The 7,879-nt window shown below is 34.3% G+C and overlaps 1 long non-coding RNA gene across 2 annotated transcripts; it reads right to left on the reverse strand.

Annotated features, from left to right (window-relative positions):
- Positions 1–1,842: 1,842 nt before the first annotated feature.
- Positions 1,843–4,321, reverse strand: LOC118490213. 2 transcript variants are annotated; one of them, XR_004888684.1, is made up of 4 exons: positions 4,034–4,321; positions 3,363–3,686; positions 2,754–2,922; positions 1,843–2,311 (listed from the first exon to the last, which is right to left on the reverse strand). It is a non-coding gene; the product is annotated as an uncharacterized LOC118490213 (long non-coding RNA). The 2 variants fall into 2 exon arrangements; XR_004888685.1 differs by lacking the exon at positions 3,363–3,686 and having other exon boundaries at positions 4,034–4,296.
- Positions 4,322–7,879: the final 3,558 nt, after the last annotated feature.

Genomic DNA, 7,879 nt, shown 5'->3' on the forward strand with positions numbered 1-7,879 from the left:
TTTTGCAAAAATAGAAAATGATAGGTATAATTAGATCATTGGCATTTGATTATTATATATATGAGATAATAAACGGTCGAACATGCGTCTAACTTAGGATATGTGGGTAGGCCCAGCCAGTTGATGGGTTTCTTATGATTGATATAATATACCTTAAATTAGGAATCTTGTGGGTTCTCGCGTTAGAAGCTGTGATAAAACTGAAACTGTTGAGAGTATAAGAGGTACGTCATAAGTAAAAAAACTTATAAGTTTTTCCGATTAAATTGGCACACCTGTTTCTTTTTGTGAAAACAAATCCGAAACAGTGTGGCGCCCGAGAAAAAGACATTCCATCCATTCATCTGAGCACATGTAAAAAAAAGAGAGAAAAAAAAGAAAAAAAAAGGACGTGAAGTTTATGGCATTAACCACGGGGATGGTGACTCGTGTGGCGTATGTCCGCTGAACTGATCGTATACAAAAGCATGTAAGCTCACAATATCATCCATCTCACTACACCAAAATAGGGATACAGACACACAAAAAAAGTGTGACTATATGTCTTTCGTCTCACATATTTTTTTCAGGTCAAGTGTGACCAAAGCTCGAGTCATCGTAGGTATCATACGGCCACACATACTTTTTAGTGGCCGTAGAACTTAAAAGTGTGGCTAAAGGGTACAACCTTTTTGGTTAAATGTAACATTTTCTCCATTAAGTGTGGCTAAAGGATAGCAACGGCCACATGTAATTACTTTAAGCGTGACCGTTATTGCTATATAGTCACATAAATTGCCAAAAAAAATGTTTTAGCCACATCATATAAAAAAAGGTGTGGCAAAAAGGTTGTTGTAGTCAAGCATTTTGCCTATTAAGTGTGGCTAAAGGCTAGCAACGGCCACATGAATTATTTTAAGTGTGGTCGTTTCTATTATATAGTCACATGAACTTACTTTAAGTGTGGTTGTTTCTATTATACAGACACACAAACAATAAACAATGTGGCTAATGGTTATTTATAGTCACATGAATGAAATTTTGTAATTTTAAGTGTGACTATTGTCTAACCTATGGTCACACATCTTTTTTTTCTTATGGCAATTCCTATCATTATGTCACACAAACAAGAAACAAAGTGACTATGGTGTGACTATTGTCTAACCTTTGGTCACACATATTTGTTTTTCCCATAACATTTGCTATAATTTCGTCACACAAACAAAAAACAATGTGATAAATTATGGCCAGTTCTATTATATAGTCATATTAATTTATTGTAAGTGTGGCTAAAAACGTTTACTAGACACACAATATTTTTGTAATGTTAAGTGTGGCTATTGTCTTGCCTTTGGTCACACATATTTGTTTTCCCATGACTTTTGCTATAATTTCGTCACACAAACAAAAAACAATGTACCAAATTATGGCCGGTTCTATTATATAGTCACATTAATTTATTGTAAGTGTGGCTATTGTCTTATCTTTGATCACACATATTTGTTTATCCATGACATTTGCTATAATTTCGTCACACAAACAAAAAAACAATGTCACGAAAGTGTGGCTAGTGATTGTGTATAGCCACATGAAATTTGTAATTTTAAGTGTACTTATTGTCTAACATTTAGTCACACATAATTTTTTTTCCGTGACATTTGTTATGGTTCCGCCACATAAAAAGAAGAAATTGGTGAAAGTGTGACTCACAATTATGTATAGCTGTATGAAATTTTATAGTTTAAGTGTGGCTATTGTCTAACATTTGGTCACACATACTTATTATGGTTTTATGTGGTCATTTTCATAAAATTAGCCATTTCATTTTCAAAATTTTATAAAATTAAAACAATAGTAACCATGAAAACCCTAAAAACCAAATGATATTAACAATAATAAACCAAAATTCATACATAAGTTTTCAATTTAAATACAAATTAAAGACGTAAACTTCTAATCAAAACCTATCTACAAAAGTTGCAAAGGGAATGCCTCTATACATAAACTAAGAACTAATTCCAGATTGTTATCTTCAAATCCATATACTTACTTATTTTGGATTTGAAAGTGTTGCAACTTTATATCTAGTCGTTTTGCCATTGTGGAATGCTCCGGATCTTGATTGCAAAATCAATGACAAACCTCCCAGCATCAATGAGATCCGAGCTTTCTGAACTGCTCCATCCCAATAAAAGCAAGTCCGAATACATGGTCTCCAATGCAAATATTAGATGGACAAACGTGTATGAATAACTCACTGGTTTTGCTAACACTTCTTTCATGCCTTGGCCTGATTCCAGCTCCTCAGATTCTAGAAATAGTGATTGCTCACCTGTTGTGAAAGGTGAACTAAATTGTTAGTTTCATGAATCCAATTTGGAAACAAAATGCAATTTACTTGATCAAAGTACAGGTATTATCTGCTCTCTCAGATAGCCAGCATACACCAATGGGGTGGTGCTCCATTGGTAAAGGCAAAGCCTTTAAACACCTAAGTTTAAAAGGGGGTCTTGGGTTCAAGTCCCACAGACGGTAGGGAATAAAAGAAATTTGTCGTTCAAAAAAAATAGCCAGCATACTATACGAATAATGCAAAATCCTAGTAAATTTGAACCATGTCAAGTCCTATAATTGCAAGAAAAACAATACGTCATATAAATATGGGACCTCTTAAGGAGGTACTGATAGCCGAAAGGGTAAGTGTTCATACTATAATAGTGATGATGACAAAAATAAGAAATAAATACAAGTCATAAAAACAGTACAACCTTTACCTTTACGATATTGTCAGCATACTTCATTAACCATGACACCAGAAGACCAATCGAACCTATATTTAATACCACCAGTTGGTTTCTTGTCTTCAGGCCATGTGAGTGATTCTAATCTTCGAGCAGTACATAGTCCTCCAAATCCACCACCAAGTATGTACACACTTGGCCTCTATAACAAATAAGAATCAGGCAAGGAGTTTTTAAAATGATGATGATTGAAAAACCTGTATGCAAACACTTAGGAAGGCTGGAACCGAAGACTTTTTTGTGAAACATAAATAAAGGCATGCCTAGTACTACTGGTACATTGTACAGCCTAAAAAGGTACATTTTAGGTATCAAAAAACCTAAGGCAACCGGAACCAGGCGATATTTCTGTCAAGTGTAAATAAATAAATACATTGGTAACAACTATACTTGACAACCCAAACCTTTTAATCAGCTTTGTGCAAATATAAAACAAATATATCATACTCTAGACTAAAGAATAGTGATACAGCAGATGTGTTTTGTAACAAATTAGTCTATAATTAAATAATAAGTTATTTAATATAAGTTAGTTAACACATCAAAATAATTAAATAAGGTGGAGATCATCAAATAACTTACAAGTTACAACATCGGTACCGTACTAGGTATATTTGGACCGGTACTCATTTTCCTTGTTTTTCGGTATCAGGTAAATACTGGTACCGGTATGGTTCAGTACCGAACCGAACGGGTACCATGCTCATCCCTATCAACATCAACTTCAGGAATCCCAATCAAGTTCATATGTGGTCTATTGATATGGCATGTAATAACCCTCAAAGTTTATAAAATACTCGAAAAACTTTTGTGCTCGCCACATCCTTCCCTACTGGTGCACAACCAACCAAACTTGATAGTCCACTCTACACTCCTTGAGGTACTCCCAAACATAAGCGAACATTTCTATAAAAATGAACAGTGGAATATTTTTCCCCATTAAACAACTCCACCTAAAATATTCAATTAAAAACAAAAAAAATATATATATATTTAAACATAGATCAACTTATCCTCTCTATGAGTAACTAGAATCACTAATGCTCTTACACTCGTTGTGGCAAAAACTAATCATATCCAAAATTTTTGGCCGGTTCATTTGAAAAGATTTGCGATATTAAGAAGTATATAGATACAATTAAACTAAAATCAAAACAACATAACGCAACCCATAAATAAAAGACTCAAACCATATTCAACTACAATAAATTGGTAAACATAACTTATATAGACATGAAAGAGTTGCGGGCTACCGTAATGGTGCTGCAGTGATGGCGGCTACCGTAGTAGGGTCGTGCGTTAACAGTTGACGCCCCAAAAATCTACCGCGATGGGTGACTAGTTCTTGTGATGCTTCTAACGGCAAACTGTTGTCAAACATAGCCTGCACAGATATGAGAAGATAATTAACAATTTATGGTAATATGATATTCAAGATACAAACATTAAGGCCCAATATAGTCCATTAAGAAATATATGATCTACTATTGTCCATTGTGATCCATTAAGGCCCAATACAGTTCATTAAGATAATAGTATGATCTACTATTGTCCATCGGATCCATTAAGGCCCAACATGGTCCATTGAGACATGTATGATCTACTATTGTCCACTGTGATCCATTAAGGCCTAACATGGTCTATTAAGACATATACTATCTACTACTGTCCACTATGATCCACTAAGGCCGAACATGGTCCATTAAGATATGTATGATCTACTATTGTCCTTTGTGATCGATTAAGGCCCAAGATAGTCCATTAAGACATGTATGATCTACCATTGTCCACTATGATCCGTTAAGACCCGACATTTTCCATTAAGGGATGGATGATATACTATTGTCCACTATGATCCATTAAGGCCCACTATAGTTCGTTAAGACATATATTATCTGCTATTGTCCATGTTGATCCATGAAGACCCAATATGGTCCATTAAGACATGGATGATCTACTATTATTTGTTGGGATCCATCACGGTCCATTGTCGTCCATTAAGACATGTATGATTACTAATGTCCATTGTGATCCAAAATGGTTCATACCCTATGTTCCCGAGTAGGGTATGATCAGGTCTGGTAAAACCGGGTATTGGGACCGGGAATGGGAATGGGAATGGGCATGGGTCTGGGCGTTAATGCTCGGTTTAAAAGAAAGTTTTTGTTTTTATCATTTTACACAAAGGTAAATTTATTTAAAACTTAAATTTGGTTTGTGATAAAAACCAAAGAGTAATAATAATAAACTGAATTCTCCTTGTTTCATTACAATATATAGATAAACAAAACTGTAAACCCTAAAGCCCATAAGTAATGGGTTGGGCCTAAAATGCCTGGTTTATAACAGTTTGTAATTTGTATAAATAATTAAAATAAATTACAATAACATAATTTTACGTAAGTACAAATTATTTGCGCTATAATGTGCATTTCAAAAAAAATAAATATAAAAGTTGTAAAGTAAACATAAAACTATACTTTAAAAGTTCGGGTATTAAAAAAAACCCGGGTATAGAGTATAAGATATAATTGGTTCCGGGTATTTTCAAGTATAAATCGGGTACGGTTATTGAGCTCAACATGTATACCTTATTCATACCATACAGGTGGGGTCGGTTTCTGGTATAAAATACCCAGGTACAAAAAAACAGGTTCGTTTTTATTCATGGGTTTGGTGTCGTGTACGATTTTTGTACACTTCTAGTATGATCTACTATTATTCACATAAAAGTTTTGTTACTTTAGACTTTCTTGTAGACTTCTAATATGCATATTAACGTATTATTTAGAAGAAAATGAGTAATAAAAAAAGTTGGTTTAAAATATATAATATTTGATAATAGTTTGAATTTTTAAATATGTAGTAAGATTTTTTTGTTTTTTAATACTAAATAATTTAATTTTTTAAATGAGAATATTATTTGAGAGGGAAGCTTTAGTATGAGATATTTTTGGGGGAAGTTTTAATATGAAATATTTTGGGAAATTTTTAGGATGAAATATTTTAGGAGGGAAGTTTAAATTTTAGGATGAAATATTTTGGGGGGAATTTTTAAAGATGTAGTAAGTTTAACATTTGGTCACACTTTTTTTCCGTGACATTTGATATCATTTCGTCACACATAATGAACAAGTGATTATGGTGTGACGAATATCTATGTAAAGCCACATGAAATTTTGTAATTTTAAATGTAGCTATTGTCTATCTTTGGTCATACAAAATGATATATGTGGTCATTTGTATTAGCTTTTAATAACATTTTCAAACATGTACTGTGGCCGTAGATCATATTTGGCCACATTTTTCTAGTGTGACTGTTTTTCTTAACGTGTGGCTAAAGGTCTCGAATATATATGTTTGTAGTCACATGAAACAAATATTGTGGCTGTAGATCATATTTGGCCACACGTTGCTAGTGTGGCTAATAAAACTCATTGTTTCTTTCTTAAAATGTGGCTAAATGTTTTGAATACATGTGTTATTGGTCACATGAAAACAAATATTGTGATCGTAGATCACATTTGGCCACACTTTGCTAGCGTGGCTAATAATTGTCACAATTTTTTTCTTAAAGTGTGGCTAAAAGTATCAAATACATGTACTTTTGGGCACATGAAACAAAAATATATGGCTATAGATCACCTTTGCCCACACATTTCGAGTTGTGGCTAATACATGTCACATAATTTTCTAAAAGTGTGGCTAAATGTTCTGAACTGGTATATAATTGTCACATTAATAATATAATGTGTGGCTAAAAGTGTTTTAAAATGTTATGAATGACCTTTAGCCACACAAATTTTCAAATGTGTGACTGGGCGGTTTTGCCAAAAGTGTGGCCATAGCCTACTTTTGACGTAGTGTCTATCCATCAAAAATTTAATCGGAATAACATAAGGGTTTTTTTATATAAGACGGTAGATTTAAAATCTTTTAATCTTATAAGCTTGAAACGGGATTAGGTGAGTTGTAGTCTTTTGAGTGTGAGATCCATAGATAACTATACACTACTTGAACTTAATGGATTGAAAATAAGGGCTTGGAAACCGGCGGTTGGGTTTAAGTGGACAGTATATTCACAATCGTGGTTAACGTGTGGTTAGATTTATTTTAATAAAATAATTGAATATATTGAAAGCCATTTGTTTTAATTGTGATTCCATTGCGAATAATTTTTTCGGGGACGAAAAAAGATAAGTGTGGGGATGTGATGTGCGGATGTAAACACGTCATATTATGTATAGTTTGTGTCGGTTTTAAGCGTTCGAGTGTGTTATTCATAGTGATATTTGTACTTATTGGTTGTCGGGTTTTTCAGGCTTAACAGCGCTTAAATGCAGTACAATGATCATACAAGCTGGAAAACGGGTGTTACGAGGCAATACAGAGCGAGAAAGCAGTTATGCTGGAAACCATGTTCCCTCGCGCCACGCGAGGGAGGCTATGTGAGGTGTCGTATGGCGCGAAAGATAGAAGTCAACGGAATGGTCAGAACTCGCTCCCTCGCACCACACGAGGGGTGAGGAGATTCTGTAGCATGGCGCGAAAGGGTTACAGCGTGGAAAATTGTGTTTTTAACCTATTCTGAAGAAAACATGAAAAAAAAATCATCACGCAGCCGTCGGGAAGAATTGGGAGCACTTTTGGGCGATTATTTTCCATCATCTCCCATCTTCCAAGCAACTTTTTCATGTTCAATCAATTTCTAACAAATTCTGAAGCAACGATGACCATGATGCGCGGCTAATTTTCTTATAACTTCCACTCGGATGAACTTTTACGTTGTTTTACATAAAGTCTTGTTTGCGGATTCGTATAACTGGTACAGCTTGACCACTCGTGTTGGATTCTTGGTAAACGTTTATTGTGTTTGAATTATTTGTCGTTTATTAAGCGTATTGGAAACTTTCTTGCGTTGTTAGCGGGTTGGTAAATTGGCGGGTAGTTGATACAATTGAACGGGTTATTAGGTGGCATAGTGAATCTTAAAAACTATCCTTGATAACTGATCAGATTCATTAATTCCGAGGCCATGTCTATGTGGTGTTTTGAATCGGTAAACAGGTTTTGATGTTAAACGGGTAATCGGGATTCCG

This window comes from Helianthus annuus, chromosome 3 (genome assembly GCF_002127325.2).
Source record: "Helianthus annuus cultivar XRQ/B chromosome 3, HanXRQr2.0-SUNRISE, whole genome shotgun sequence".
In the NCBI taxonomy this organism is placed as follows: domain Eukaryota; kingdom Viridiplantae; phylum Streptophyta; class Magnoliopsida; order Asterales; family Asteraceae; genus Helianthus; species Helianthus annuus.